This window comes from Rhipicephalus sanguineus, chromosome 2, assembly GCF_013339695.2.
Source record: "Rhipicephalus sanguineus isolate Rsan-2018 chromosome 2, BIME_Rsan_1.4, whole genome shotgun sequence".
In the NCBI taxonomy this organism is placed as follows: domain Eukaryota; kingdom Metazoa; phylum Arthropoda; class Arachnida; order Ixodida; family Ixodidae; genus Rhipicephalus; species Rhipicephalus sanguineus.
This window is the reverse complement of record NC_051177.1, coordinates 209,479,269-209,495,094: the sequence shown is the minus strand read 5'-3', so window position 1 is coordinate 209,495,094 and position 15,826 is coordinate 209,479,269. Positions and strand designations below refer to the sequence as shown.

Genomic DNA, 15,826 nt, shown 5'->3' with positions numbered 1-15,826 from the left:
CTCGTGAGTGTAAGTTTGCATTACGTGCAGTGAGATTGAGTCATATGCAAATAAGATTCTAACAACTATAGCACCAACGGTACCGATGCTGGATTTAACAAAACAAGCAATCACCTAACAGACGCTATCTTGGCGTACGTCTGCCTTTCTTTTATTCAAAGAGTTTTTAAAATCATAATTTGATTGTCAGCAGAAGTCCTTTCTTAGCTGTCCTTGTTTTCCATCTCATACATTACATATGTCTCTACACTGTTTTTTTTTGCCAGTCAGCTTACTGCAATATGCCTTTTACGGGCTGCCAAGGTAAGCTCTCTGCTCTATTCCTAATTTTAACTGTCTGCGTCATTTCTGCTGCTGTTCTTCTTCAAGTGGAATATAACTTTACATACTTGTATTCCACTTAAATTTACTGTTATGTAAAGGTGATGTTGAGAACAAATATATAATAATCCGGACGCGCCTGGTGTATGCAATACCAGAAATTCTGCTTACTACTAAGTAAAATCGGGAAATTGAGTTTGCATTATAATAACGTAAATTATTAGGCGCCATATCAAATACTTTCGCAAAGATATTCGAGAAACACTGTTGGACCAAATGCTCCGTTTTTCTCATCAGCGTCCCAAAGAGTCGTTTTACGCCATTTTCCATAGGCACTGAATTTAATAGTCGTAGCTATTAGGAGTTACCCGCCGCGGTGGTCCAGTGCTTAAGGCGGTTGACTGCTGGCCCGAAGGTCGCGGTAGACGGATTTCGATGGAGAGAAAATGGTAGAAGCCCGTGTGCTTATATGTAGGTTTTAGAACCCCAGGTGGTCAACATTTCCGGAGCCCTCTATACAGCGTCTTTCAAAATCACATTCGGGTTTTTCGACGTAAAACGCAACAATTATTATTAGCTCTTGCGGGCGCTTCCTGTATCGTGTTTCCATACGTATTCGCTGTGTTTGATACGGAACCGCTTTTCTATTTTACTTAGTGTAATGAAGGTAGTGGACATGTGGCTTAGGTAGTGGACATGCGGCTTGACCAAGAGAGAAGACAAGGACGACGACGAGCGATCGCATATGTGGCCACTTCTACTTTAAATTAATCGTTTCTTGGCCAATCCCCCAGAGTGGGTGTGAGCCATGCATAAAGGAAATCATCATCATCATCATCAGCTACCTGTGCTGCTAGTTAGCCCTTGTCGTAGTAAAACCGGCATTCAGTTGTCACGACTCCTGCCTTTAACAAACCCTCGTTGGAATTGGATCACTCCCGGGCAATAAGGGAGCCATCCTGGCGACCTAAGGGCTAGCGCACACAAGGGGATCGTAGTACTTCTTCAGCCTGGAAACGTGCACAATTTCTTGTCCGCGGCGACGCCTGTCTGAAGACACGTCGAGCGGCTCCACGAGGTAATTGACTGCAGACGTTTGTTGCAGTACCCGATAAGGGCCGCAGTACTTCGACGATAGCTTGTGGGAGAGTCCCGCAGGAGTAGATGGAACCCACAACCATACCAGTGTGCCGGGATCAAAGTATGTCGCAGTAGACGATTCATCGTGGCGATGTTTCTGACGACTTTCGTCGTGCGATGTGAATGAACGAGCAAGCTGGCGACATTCTTCGGCATATGCGGCTGCTCTTGAAATGGTTGTGAGCTCGGAGGAGTCAGGCCGGTACGGAAGAATTGTATCCATTGTGGAAGAAGGTTCTCGTCCATAAAGAAGAAAGAAAGGTGAGAATCCGGTGGTGCTTTGTGTTGCCGTGTTGTATGCATACGTGACGAAAGGTAGTGTGGTGTCCCAATTGGTGTGGTCCGATGAAGCATACATGGACAAGATATCGCTAAGGGTGCTGTTGAAACGCTCCGTCATACCATTAGTTTGGGGATGATACGCCGTGGTAGTGCGGCGTATGACGCGACACTCCTTCAGCAAGCCTGTAATAGCATCGGACAGAAAAACACGGCCGCGGTCGCTGAGTAATTCTCGAGGCGCTCCATGCCTTAAGACAACGTTCAGGAGTATAAAGCCAGCGACGTCGCTTGCGGTAGCTGAAATTAGCGCTGCTGTTTCAGCATACCGCGTCAAGTGATCGATGGCAACTACGACCCAGCGGTTGCCGCTCGAAGTGTAAGGAAGGGGGCCGTATAAGTCAATGCCCACGCGATCAAAAGGTCGGGCTGGACACGGTAGCGGTTGTAACGTGCCGGCGATATGTTGAGGTGGCGTCTTGCGTCATTGGCACGTGGGGCACGACCGGATATACTGGCAAACGAAACGGTACATACCGCGCCAGCAGTACCGAAGGTGCAGGCGTGTGTATGTCTTTAAGACACCAGCGTGACCGCATTGTGGATCATCGTGAACCGTGGCGCAGATGTCGGAGCGGAGTTGTCGAGGAATAACAAGCAGCCACTTCCAGCCAATCGAGTTGTAGCTGCGGCGGTAGAGCAGGTTATCTTGAACGGCGAAGTGTTGGGCTTGGCGCCGAAGCGTCCGAGAGACAGGAGAAGGCGTCTTTTTCGAGAGGAAATCGAGAAGCGAGGTGATCCAGGGGTCTTTACGTTGCTCGGAAGGCATGTCGGAAATGTTGATGGCAAAGGCACCGCCCACGGAAATAGATGAGCAGACGAGCTACGCGAGCAAAGGTGAGCGGGATAGGGCATCCGCATCAGAGTGCTTCCGACCAGAACGGTAAATAACACGGATGTCGAATTCTTGCAGGCGCAATGGCCAGCGAGCGAGCCGACCATTCGGATCTTTTAGCGAAGATAGCCAGCATAGGGCATGATGATCGGTCACAATGTCAAAGGGACGTCCATACAGGTATGGGCGAAATTTTCCAATGGCCCATATAATGGCGAGACACTCTTTTTCTGTGACTTAGTAGTTTTTCTCAGCTTTCGTGAGCGTGCGGCTGGCGTAAGAAACGACGTACTCTTCAAAGCCACCTTTGCGTTGGGCAAGGACGGCACCGAGCCCGACGCCACTAGCGTCCGTGTGAAGCTCTGTTGGTACTGACGGATCGAAATGTCGTAGTATTGGCGGGGCGGTGAGAAGACGCCGAAGTTGGTGAAATGCATCGTCGCACGCCTGTGACCAGGCTGAGAGATCAGAACTGCCGGCGAGAAGGTTGGTCAAAGGGGCCATGATTGAAGCAAAGTCACGGATGAAGCGTCGGAAATAAGAGCACAAACCGATGAAGCTTCGAAGCTCTTTAACGGTGGTCGGTTTCGGGAACGCGGCAACGGCACTAAGTTTCGCAGGGTCCGGAAGGACACCGTCTTTTGAAACCACGTGGCCGAGGATGGTAAGCTTGCGGGCAGCGAAGTGGCATTTCTTTAAATTAAGTTGAAGACCCGCCGTGGCGAGGCACGTCAGGACTTGCTCGAGGCGAGTAAGATGGGACGCGAAGTCGGTTGAAAATACCACAATGTCGTCTAAGTAGCAAAGACATGTGTTCCATTTCAGACCGCGAAGAGTAGCGTCTATCATTCTTTCAAAGGTGGCCGGCGCGTTGCAGAGGCAGAAGGGCATGACGGTGAATTCGTAGAGCCCGTCGGGTGTGACAAAGGCCGTCTTCGGGCGGTCGGCCTCTGCCATCGGCACCTGCCAATAGCCGGAACGCAAATCCAGTGAAGAAAAGAACTCCACTCCCTGTAGGCAGTCCAATGCGTCATCAATACGGGGTAAAGGGTACACGTCTTTGCGCGTAATTTTGTTAAGTCTGCGGTAGTCGACGCAGAACCTGATGGACCCGTCTTTTTCCTCAACGAGGACCACCGGCGAAGCCCAGGGACTGTTGGATGGCTCGATGATGCCACGTTGCATCATGTCGTCCACTTGTTGGTTGATGACACGGCGTTCAGCAGACGACACACGGTAGGGACGCTGTCGTAGTGGGGCTTGCTGGCCGGTGTCAATAGTGTGAACGACTGTTGATGTTCGACCTAAAGATGGCTGATCGCAATCAAATGAAGCGCGAAAACGCTGTAAAAGGTGAATGATTTCTCCGCGTTGGTTGGGCGTGAGCTCAGGATCAATGGCGTTGGAGAAAACTTCTTCATAGCCAGTGGTCGCAGCAGGTGGTGTGACGGCACAAATCGAGACTGACACCGCAGGGTCAGACATAGCAGCGGAGAGAACGCAGTCGAAAACTTCGTAGTCTCCGAAATATTCCCCACGGAGTATTAATGAAGCGCTAGCCGAAGGATTACACACGTACACCTCAGAATAACCCTTGTCGAAGGCGACAATGGCGAATGGAAGCAAGACATTCCGACGGTGCGTGGTACTGGCTGATGGCCTAAACAGAACAGGTACTGTCGCATTAGATATATTTGTTTTCGTTGTTTAGGCTTCCCTTAATTCTTTTACTGTTGCTAATCACCAGTTAATCGGATCTCTAACTGGCAATAATGCGAATAGCGGCGGTGTCTAGCAGCGCTTTGCGTAACTCTAGAATCCGTCTGAATCGTTTCTGGGCTGCACATGTTCTTAGTGACGTACACCTCTCCGGCGATCCGTTATTGCGAGAACCACAATATGTTTACCGGCAAGGTAGAACTCCACAGCGGTATTTGCACCATCGTACGGATGCTTCTTATTGAAGTTCATATGGTTAGCTGACAGCCCGCTTTACGGTCAGCAAGGGGAGCAGCGACTAGCTCCGATCAATTACAAAATCTACAAGAAAGAACAGCTATCAGCGAAACGTAAAAAGAGCTGGCAGCTAAAATAACGCCAATAAGTTGTTTCGAAATGAAATAGATATACCTTGAAGAAGTACACAAATTTTGAGATACTAATAGTTTTCATTCAAATGAAACACAATTGGTCCCAGTTATTAAAATTCTCAAGCGAACATTTTTGTGTATAGGCGCTTATTGCTGCATTATATAGATCTATATTTACGAGTTTGAGAATGTATCGAAGTATCTCAAGATACCATTGGAATGTATCGTATCGGATACAATCGGTATCTTGTATCTGTATCTTGTATCTGTATCTAAAATACTTCTTGCCTAAGTATCTTGTATCGTATCGCGATACAATTTCAAAGTATCTTTGCCCAGCCCTGACTGGAAAAGGAAGACAGGAAGAAAGGAAGAAATGAAGAAAGAAAGGAAGGAAGGAACAAAAGGGAGAAGGAAAGGAAGAGAGAAAGAAAGGAGGAAAGGAAGAATGAAAGAAATGAAGAAGAAAAGAAAGAAAGGAAGAAAGAAGGAAATGAAGAAGGAAAGAAAGGAAGAAATAAAGAAAGGAAGAGAGAAAGAAAGAGAGAAAGAAAAAAAGAAAGGAAGAAATAGAGAAAGGAACGAAGAAAGAAAGGAAGAAAGAAAGAAGGGAAGGAAGAAAGAAAGGAAGAAAGAGAGAAAGAAACGAAGAAAGAAAGGAAGAAGGAAAGGAAGAAAGAAAGAAGGAAAGAAAGGAAGGAAGAGAGAAATGAAGAAAGAAAGGAAGAAGGAAAGGAAGAGAGGAAGAAGGAAAGGAAGAAGGGAAGAAAGAAATGAAGAAAGAAGGAAAGCAAGAAGGAAAGAAAGAAAGAAAGAGAGAGAGAAAGAAAGGAAGGAAGAAAGAAAGAAGTAAAGGATGAAAGAGAGAAAGGAAGAAAGAACGAAGGAAATGAAGAAAGAAGGAACTGAAGAAGGGAAGAAAGCAAGAAAGAAGAAAGAAAGAAAGAGAGAGAAAGAAAGGAGAAAGGAAGGAAGAAAGAAAGAGAGAAAGGAAGAAAGAAAGAAGGAAAGGAAGACAGAAAGGAAGAAAGAAAGAAAGAAAGAAGGGAAGAAGGAAAGAAAAAAGGAAAGGAAGAAAGAAAGGAAGAAGTAAAGGATGAAAGAGAGAAAGGAAGAAAGAACGAAGGAAATGAAGAAAGAAGGAACTGAAGAAGGGAAGGAAGAAAGCAAGAAAGAAGGAAAGAAAGAAAGAGAGAGAAAGAAAGGGAGAAAGGAAGGAAGAAAGAAAGAGAGAAAGGAAGAAAGAAAGAAGGAAAGGAAGACAGAAAGGAAGAAAGAAAGAAAGAAAGAAGGGAAGAAGGAAAGAAAGAAAGAGAGGAAGAAAGATAGGAAGCAGGAAAGAAAGAAAGGAAGAAGGAAAGGAAGAAAGAAAAGTTGAAGGAAAGGCAGAAAGATAAGAAAGAAAGAAAAGAAGGAAGAAAGAAAGAAGGAACGGAAGGAGGAAAGAAAGAAAGGAAGAAGGAAGAAGGAAAGAGAGAAAGAAACAAGGAAAGGAAGGAAGGAAGAAATAAGGAAAGGAAGGAAGAAAGAAACAAAGAAAGAAGGAAAGGAAGAAGGAAAGAAAGAAAGGAGGAAAGAAAGAAAGATGAAGGAAAGGAAGGAAGAAAGAAAGAAAGGAAGACGGAAAGAAAGAAAGGAAGAAAGAAAGGAAGAAGGAAAGAAAGGAAGGAGGAAAGAAAGAATAGGAAGAAAGAAAGAAAGAAAGAAAGAAAGGAAGAAAGAAAGAAAGAAAGAGAAGTAGCAGGTCAAACACACAGTGCTGGGCAGTAACGAAGATACATGTATCTTAGATACTCTTTGGGTATCTTGTAACTGTGTCGCGGTACATCTCGCAAGACGTGTATCAGTATCTGGGGCGTTTTCTTTTTTCTAATAGAGCCGAATGCAGAAACCGAAACTGGGCTAAATGTCACGGGAGCGTAAAGCGTGCCTAAGTATCTTTACCTTCTAAAACAGTTGTAATCAAAATGGGATAATTCCTGATTTTAACATGAACTCAAATAGGCAGTTTCTAATCAAAAATGAGCCAAATTCTGCGTCTGTTTCAATCAAACTGAGCCACATTCATTAAACCAGCGCTGCGTCTACAATGACAATTATTATAGCGCAAAGCAAGACGAAGACAAAAGGTACACAAAGACGAGCGCTATAATAATTGTCATGACCTACCAACTAGCCCGAGCCGCTACCCTTCTATGCTGCGTCTACAATCGTGACCAAAATAACCAACATGCTCTCATCCAATCTGTTTTGTTTGTGTCCTCGTTGCTTTGATATCGTGTTTACGTTCCACAATTAGTTTTTCTAAGGTGATTTGGCACTTACTCATGCACATGATGTTGTAGGGCAAATCTCGAATATAAAGAGTAAGAGGCCGACTTTCATATTTCGTTTTGCCTCTCAGCGTTTCTATTAGAGTTTAGCGCTGCAGTATCAAGTCCTTCTTTCGCTCGAAGACGATATATTTGAAATAAAGATATATGAAATGAAGATATTGGGCACCGATCTATTCCTTGAAGAAGACGAAGTTATCCGAAACGGCACGGCATAAAACGAGCTCCGAAGAAGAAGAAGAGCTGGAGCACTTTTCAATGCCTTGAATAGATGCCAAGAACAAGAAAACACTGCCGACAATCGAGAATAGTGTGCCTTCTGCTGGGAAGGACCTCTCGCTCTTCAAGTCTAGTCGTCGTCATTACGCGCATGCGACGGAGGACGCCACCGACAGGAGCACAAGGATGTTAATTTTATCGCGAAATATTGCTATACCGTAAATTCGACTCGTTGTAGACTTTTATGAGCTAATTCAAGCCAAAATGAAATGTTCCAATCTATTAGAGCCATATACAAACTTTACTCCCGAATACCGACAATAGCGGGCTATATAGATTTTAGCCGTAAGACAGATTTGACTTATTTAGGGGACAGGAACACACTGGCAAAAAATTGTTGGAGCAGGCCCGGCCATATTGGCAGTAGCAAAAAAAGTGCGTTTTTCTCAGTTTCACTTCAAGTGCATTTGGCTCTTTCAGAAAAAAAAAACGCCAGATCTGTATTTCCGATACATTGAAGAATGTATCGTGTATTTTAAGATACAAGATACTGCGATCTCACCACCACCGTGCGAAACAATAAACGTTGGCTGAACGCCGCTTTTCAAGCTGATACCACTGCCACGAGAATAAAACTAAAGGCCGTGACATTATATTGTCTTTCCAACAGTTTTCCAGCGAGGATAGGCGACGAGCTGTGAGCGTCCCCATTGGTGGAGCAGAGTAACGTATGACGCTCGCGTCGTCTCGATAGACAAGCAAGGTATATGGAAACTGGTAGCGAAGCTTCCATAGACGCCCATACGTTCAGAAAATGGCGGCTCTTAAGCTGCTCATGGGGCTTAGCGCCATCTGTGCGAGGAGGGAACACTTCCGGCGGAACAAAAAATAAGCCGGATGTGACGCAAGATTCAATAAATAAGTGACGTCATTTTGGTGGCACTGGCGCGAAATTTGACTTAAAATCACTTCAGGCCTTTGATCATTGAGGGCTCACGTCATTGCCATCCGACGCAAGTTGTCGAGTGTGCTCCTAGTCAACGCCGGCTCAACTAGTAGAGACTCGTGACTATAGCATGCTGTATGAATCGCCTTGGTGTTGCTGAAAAATCTTGCATTTTCTCTGAAGCTTTATGCTGCATTCTTGTCTTGCTGTACTAAAGAAATAAGTTGATTACCTTGATTGTATTTTTTCTGCCGTGGGATACAGAGCCCAAAATGACACTTGACCACACTTGGCTGCCATCAGCCCTCCCCCGTCCCCGTAATAAATTGCTGCCGACGCCACTGCTCCGTTGTTAAATTGCGTCGCACATACGCAGGCCGCCCTCGTGCCTTAAGTATAAATCAAGGTCATATAATAGTTGCGTGGTTTGTGTGCTTCAGTTCTAAGAGAAGAAATATAACGTCTAGTCACAATCATGATATTTCAATTTATTACTGGATCAACATAACACAACTTTATTACACTGTACAAAATCAGCAACAAGCATAAAAATAAGTACAACATGCGTACGGACACTAAATACATTATGATCTCCTTTAGCCACCGATAAACTGACCTTACCCGTGACACATAGCATCAAGCGTCAATGAAAGTTTCAACAGCGGAACTACTCTCAAACAAGAGAAAATAACTAGTGCATTATTGCCAACGTGGGAGATTCCCACTGCGCGCGTCTCTCAGGACTCTAAATAAAGGTTCACCATCCAGCCATCCATTGCCTTAACAATCTAAATATGGAGCCAACTGAAGGGGCACATCTCAAAAATTACAACTTTGCTTGTGTAAGTGCGACCAATATATACCATTTTGACATTTTCCACCAACAGGTCGTTAGGTATGAACGTTTCTAGTTAACATTCAGGGTGGTTAACTTTTTTGCTGTTAATATAGTTATATTCACACGCTTTCCAAGCAAAGCAGCGTGCTTTGAACATCTTATAAGTCCTATTACACCACCTATGTCTGAGGGTCGCAGGAAAAGAAGCAGGCCAACGTGCCAGCACAACTTTGCTAATCTGACGTGGTGCGTACAGAGAGATCTAAAATGGCTGTAAATATTTAGCAATAAAACGTACATGACAAAAATACTAGTGTGTCTTGTTCCAGAAGGTAGGCGAGCAAGCCCCGACTAAATAAGCAGCCTCAGATCGTCGTTTTTTGCATGTGTTACCCCGTTTTTTTTTCTTTCTTTTTTCTCCATTAATGACATTCGTGCCGTATAAAAAAGGGGCGCATGAAGCGTGATGTGCGTTATTCAACGATTTCGCACGCACTCACGAGCGCAAGAAAAGGAATAAACCATGGCGACACTCGCCGATAAAGGCATTCAAGAATAAATGTGAGATACATGATGTCATCCGGGGCATACGCGCTCAAATTCAGATCTCACTCAAACACACGTAGGACGAGCGTCTAGTCCGGGCGTTCTGTTAATCTTACAACGTCGCCCTGGCACTCCCACCCTCTACTGCAAACGATCGACTGTATGCCCTAGGAGTTCACAATACTACACAGGAAACCCTACAAACTAAGAGAATTGCCTATCAAGTCCAACTCAATCACAGAGAGTAAGGGACATCATTACCAGCCTCAATATTTCGCATTTGGTGACAGTCCAAGATCGCCAGATACCCCGAATGGCATACGCTCCCACATCGATAGTCAACCGCTCATCCTCACAAAGAATCATTCTCCCCGCTCACGAACACGATTGGTGCGCACTTCAAGCGGCATGGTTATCAAAAACATGGGATCGCTAGCCAACTGCTTTCCATGTTGATTGTGCAGGACTGCACGTCTTTACAGCTGCAGCCTTATTGGCTGCAATTCGCCTTCTTAATGAACAGAAAATATCATATTCCGAGTGGCTGCCATGGTAGAAGAAGCAATCGCCCTTGCCATCTGCACTAAGTCCAAAGCCCACATCCTCACGAACTCGCAAGAGGCCTGTCGACATGCATGGTAGCGTTTGCAAACAGGCTACCCAGATCGTAAGTTCTCCTTTCCCCTCCCCGAATATTATGAGGCCCATCTCCATGGTTCCTACCATCAGAGACTCGCCGAAGGGAATGTCGCTGCACATGCGCTGGCCCGTGAATCACTTTACTAGGTGACCCATTACGGTAGTCTAGTGGTTATGGTGCTCGACTGCTGAACCGCAGGTCGCGGGATCGACTACCGGCCACGGCGACTGCATTTTCGATAGAGGAGAAAATGCTCGAGGCCCGCGAGCTTACACTTAGGTGTACGTTAAAGAGCCCAGGTGGTCGAAATTTCCGGAGCCTTCCACCACGGCATCTCTCATAATCATATCGTGGTTATGGGACGTTAAACTCCAACAATTATAATTAATTTTACTGGGCGCTCCACTCTGCTGTCGACCGTACACCTGTGGCGGCCTCGGACTCAACCACCGCCACCCCCTGAGGCACCAACTACATGTCACGACACCCACCTCTCAGTGGTGCAGGGTTACGGTGCTCGGCGGCTGGCACGCTTGGAAAATGCATTGAGAAAATAAATTCAGTTGCTGAGTCTTCGCGCTTGCTGCATAGCTTTATGCTTAACTTGTGCACATTGAAGCTCAGCATTTCTTTTTCTTGCAAACCAATGCAGCCTGACTCGAGCGAAGAGATGAAAAAAGTGGTCATAAACTTCCTCATCACAAACGGTGAGCGTCCTTTCGACCTTCTCGCGAAGATGCATACACAGCGTATGTCCTGCTCTGTTCGTAGAGAAAAGGCTCCCAATGGTGTTTTCGAAGACATTTTCACAGCCCTCAACAAAGGACACAAAAGGAGAGGAAGGCACTGAGAGACCTCCAAAGTCCGTTTCTGCAGCACCGTTTGCACTCAAATAAAGGATAATTTGGTTACCCTCAGTTAACTCCGCACCTTCGACCCTGAGAACACAATTTTGGGCCTTTCCGACACACGAATGCGACCTCAAAAATTTTGCCGCAAGCCAACCCGCAAAATAAACTAGGTTATTTTGCTCAATGTCCGAGAGTTCTTCAGCGCAAGGGTCATCTGCGATCCCAAGCGAGACTATGTTTTCGGTACCAAGAGCCGGAGACGGCGCCGAAAGGTCTGTGGGAAGGGTCGCCAAGATCGATGTCATGTCCTCGGCGCAATTAGAGCTCTCAGACAGCTTGAACAGGTTACTGACCAACAGATGTCTGAAAGCGGCCTGAAACTGACGAGCTGTGGTGTTGGCGTTAGCTCCTGATTTGGAACGTACAACCGAGAAGGTGTTTTCCAGCGCGTCTTGATTAAGCGTCCTTGTCAGCAGATATGCAAATCCATAATGAACGCTGAGATGGTCGCATAGCATTAGGATAGACCGCATTGTCAAACAAAACCCGCGCACACAGGGCGGTTGCCTCGGGCACCCAACTACTTGCATGTTCTCAAACAGCGCAATGCATTCCTCCAGAAACTCTCTATGGACAGAGCCATTGCACATCGCAGATGCGTAAGGTGTTTTTGCCACTTTTTGAGAACTGTTGAGGCAGTCAAACAAGCGGTCTACCCTTTCGACAAACCGTTCAGTATGGATTGCTTCGGCGGGTAGCTGCTGAAAAGTCATCAACATGTACATCGCAGCTGCACAGTGGTTGCTAAAAACCTGTGCGGCCAACTTTACAGACATCTTTGATGCTAATGTTAGATTGAAGTGCTTGTCGCTCAGTCTTGGGATGGAACGAATTTCCCGCGCGCGGTCCTTTTCGTAAGTATCTCTTATGTAGTGGCTCTTCACAAGATGATTCCCTATTTTGAAATCATACTTAAAGAGCATGTTTCGCAAGCACTTAAGCAAGTGAGGAGCATCGAAAATGAAAAAGAGCCTCCGCCCGTCGATGTCTGCATAGGGCTGTTCGGTAGTCACAAGGCTTGCAAAAAGGGACACGTTCTGGCTTCCCTGGTCACAGACCACAGCCACTGGTTGCAAGCCAGCGTCACAAAGGGACTTGTAGCATTGAAAAAGCAGGTCCTTCAAAGCACTCGCAGGTGCCCCCCGATGCGCGAAAAAATAGCCAAGGGGTTGTTTCCACGCCGTTCGGATACCTTTAGCCATAAAGACAAGAGCCTTGTTGCAAAGGTTATTTCCTTGAACACCATCATATTCTTCCAGGCCTTCGAATCTGTCATGGGATGGGTTGTACGAAAGCTCTCTCTTGATGTGCATTTCATCGAAAACAATGCAACAGGCTCTGTCACTCATGGAAAAGGTAGCCGCTCGTCTCTTTATAAGGTCGAAGATTTGCGGGAAGAACCCAACCCTTAACGGGACTCGCTTAAGCCACAACTGCAGAGATCGCACTGACGGCAGCCTTAGGAGTCGCCTACAGTACCTATAGCCCTTTGGGCTATGGAAGTAGAGTCCAAGGGCAAAGGATTTGTTTTGGCTCGACCAGCGGCGACCAAAGCGGCTCACGTTGTTCATCCTCAGCTGAGCCTCCACGAGTGCTGCAACAGCTGGAGACACGTGTGAGCGGACGCTTCGGACGACTTCCCCAAGGGTTAGGGCTTGACGCTGCCTCTGCAACCTTGCTTGCAGCCTCCGGTTTAAGTCCCGCTGTTTCCGCAGCTTCGCCTTCAGCTCCTTGGTTTTCCTCCGCACGTCGCGGTGACTCGTGCAGGGCACTGTGAGAGATGCGGGTTTTTTAAGGAGTACGCTTTGTAGATGTTCGACGCATAATAGGAGTCGTTAAGGAAATCATATGATAATGACCACTCTTCGTGACATCTTTCTGAGCTGTAAATGTAAACACTTCATAATATTTTACAGAAGCTTTGCAAAATGAAAAGGATCGGTGATTGCGCACATGCCGTTATGAACAAGTGCTCTATGATAGAAGGATCATTCGGTGGCAATGCAGTGTACTCTCTTTATTACCTTATACCTTAGACAAACAATACCTCTAGAACATATAGGGTTACACAAGGATGGAGAAATGATTTTCCGGATGGTTATTTGTGCAAAATTAAGGCATATGAATTACCGTCCACCTGCTGGCTTTCACATTGTTGACTGACATAGAAGGGAACGTTTCAGCGTATTTCAGGATCGAAGTGGCCGCTTGACGAGTGATTCTGCGCGAATAGGCAGACCCGCCCGGTCTACATTTCATGTTGTAGGAGATTGTGCCCAGTGCAGTGAGGTTAAGTAAAATGAATATTTGTAGATACACAAACATCTAACATTGTATAGAATCATAGACTTCGTCGATAGACTATTTGTGGCGTGCACGTCGATATGCGCACAAATAGTCACAAAGTCACAGAAATTCCTTTTCTGTTATTGTATGTTTGGTGTGACATGAAATCTTTGCAAGAACAGTTATTTTTCTGAAAGACCACTTTTTAGTCGCGATATTTCACCATATTGCAAGGATAATTTTTGGGAGCTCTAGAGATATAGCCAATGGCAGGACATCGCATCATGAGGGGTTTTGTATTCCAATGATTGATGCAATGATTTTCAGAACAAACTTTTGTACTGGGGCGAAATTTTTTACCGTTGTTATGGCTTTTACTCTTGCCTCACATCTTTGTGAAAGAAGATGGCATGTTGACGTTCAAAATGACTCACTAATGCTCACCTTGGCTTAAAACTTCAGCAGCTACGCCAGTGACAGAGTTGATTGTTGGAGTCTGTGCAGCCGACGGAGCCTGTGGTAATGCGGCCTGTCGAGCCTCGTTAGCTCTGGCTTCTTGTACAGGAACTGCGTTGTCCACCAGCACGTTGTCCCGGTGTTCTGCGTATGAGGTAGATATAGTGCAATTTAGCATGTCGAACGAGGAAGAAAAGAAAATTAAAGGAAGAAGTGACGAGAGCACCGCAGAGATTACATCGGGTCAGTAGTTACCTAGGACTTCTTGGGGAGGTGCCAGGCATCCATGTGATGGACGGGCGTACGTGTGGTCGCAATGATCCCTTGTTGCGCTGCACCCTGCAGTTTATTGAGCTTGAACTTATTGTCTGAGAACAGTGGTGTTTCCGCTCTATATACGTTGCTTAAGCTCCGAGAGGCAAGGTTACCTTGTGCTCCCGATAATTCCGTCTCGGAGGCGCTGCCTTCAGGAAGTCGGATGAATGTCGGCTCGAGAACCGACGGAACCTGTGGAGCCGCGTTCACTCTGGCCTCCTGTGCAGGAACGGTGTTTTCCACGAGAACGTTGTCCCGGTGTTCTGCGAATGAGGTAGATAATATGGTACAATATAGCCGGTCGAACGAGGAAGAAAAGAAAACTAAAGGAAGGAGTGATGAGAGCACCCCAGAGATTACATCGGGCCAGAAGTTACCTGGGACTTCTTGGGAAGGTGCTACGCATCCATGTGATGGACGGGCGTAGGTGTGGTCGCAATGACCCTCCGTTGCGCACCACCCTGCAGTTTCTTTATTGGGAAGGGGGGGGGGTGGCTTATTGCAGGATAGTAGTCATGTTTTCAATCTTTATAAGCTGTTTTCGCTTCAAAAAGCAAGGTTACCTGCTAAACTGGATACTTTCCGCGCGGCCGTCTCATTCGCTTGGCAGCCCGTGGACAAGGCGTTTTCTGGGAGGTACGAGTTCACGTGGCCTGGCGAACCCGACTCTGCAGACACGATACGAAAGATTTATGCAACGTGTATCTTTGGTGAAAAGCTACAAATGTCACCTTCAGTCTTTGAAGCCTGGACACGATGCTGGCCACGGTCACCACACGTGTTGTCATGGTTAGCTCCGGCGCCTGCTAGAAAGATGCAGTATGCGCTTATTAATTTTTTTCCTGAGAATGAATTCTTAATGCTAAAGCAGTTGTTTCTATCAATTCTCTCGATCTATTAACTCTTCTATATATTACCTATAAACACACTCTCTTTTGTGTGAATAATTGTGCATGCATGCAAATTGTAGCGAGAAATACGGCTCATAGTTCTACTTACCGATGACAGGAAATACCGTAGGTACTGCGTCTTGACAAAGAAAACCGGGCCGCAGGAATGCCGATTCACGAAAGTGCAGCGAGCACACCACTCTGAGCCGCAGCTGTCCCGGCGTCTTATCATGCAGACACGGGTTTCTGCAGAACCTCACCCAGGATTCACGCCTGCAATTTCATGGTAGCATTGTTTTGGCAATTGTGTCGCGATAGATAAGTAAAAAGAAAAAAAATATAGATCACTGCAACAGAAAGCGATCGATGGCAGTAAGTAAAAGCACATAGCAGGAAAGATGTAGCAGCAACGCAGCACAGAAAAGCACGGCACAGCACTGCGATGGAAATATTGCTTGCGCATCCAAGGGCCGGAAGCAACAATCACAGCAAGCATTTTAATGCGATAGTGATCTATGGCACTGAGATAGACGATTAAAGCGAACCGTTTGAAGCGATCCGAGTGACGCACAGTACTTGCGCTATTGTGATAGCTTGAGAAGTCCTAGAGTATTTGACACCACTTGCTCCGAGCCAAACCTGAGGTGGAATCAAGCGATAACTGTAACACAACGTCAAGCTTTAGACCCCCCCCCTTTTTTTTTCAAAGCACCATGACTTT

At 46.1% G+C, this 15,826-nt stretch overlaps 1 long non-coding RNA gene across 1 annotated transcript; it reads right to left on the bottom strand.

The window, feature by feature from the left end:
- Positions 1 to 14,592: 14,592 nt before the first annotated feature.
- On the bottom strand, positions 14,593 to 15,374 carry LOC125757530 (uncharacterized). Its single transcript, XR_007415297.1, has 4 exons — positions 15,215 to 15,374; positions 14,947 to 15,021; positions 14,779 to 14,883; positions 14,593 to 14,685 (listed from the first exon to the last, which is right to left on the bottom strand). It is a non-coding gene; the product is annotated as an uncharacterized LOC125757530 (long non-coding RNA).
- Between the last annotated feature and the right edge of the window lie 452 nt (positions 15,375 to 15,826).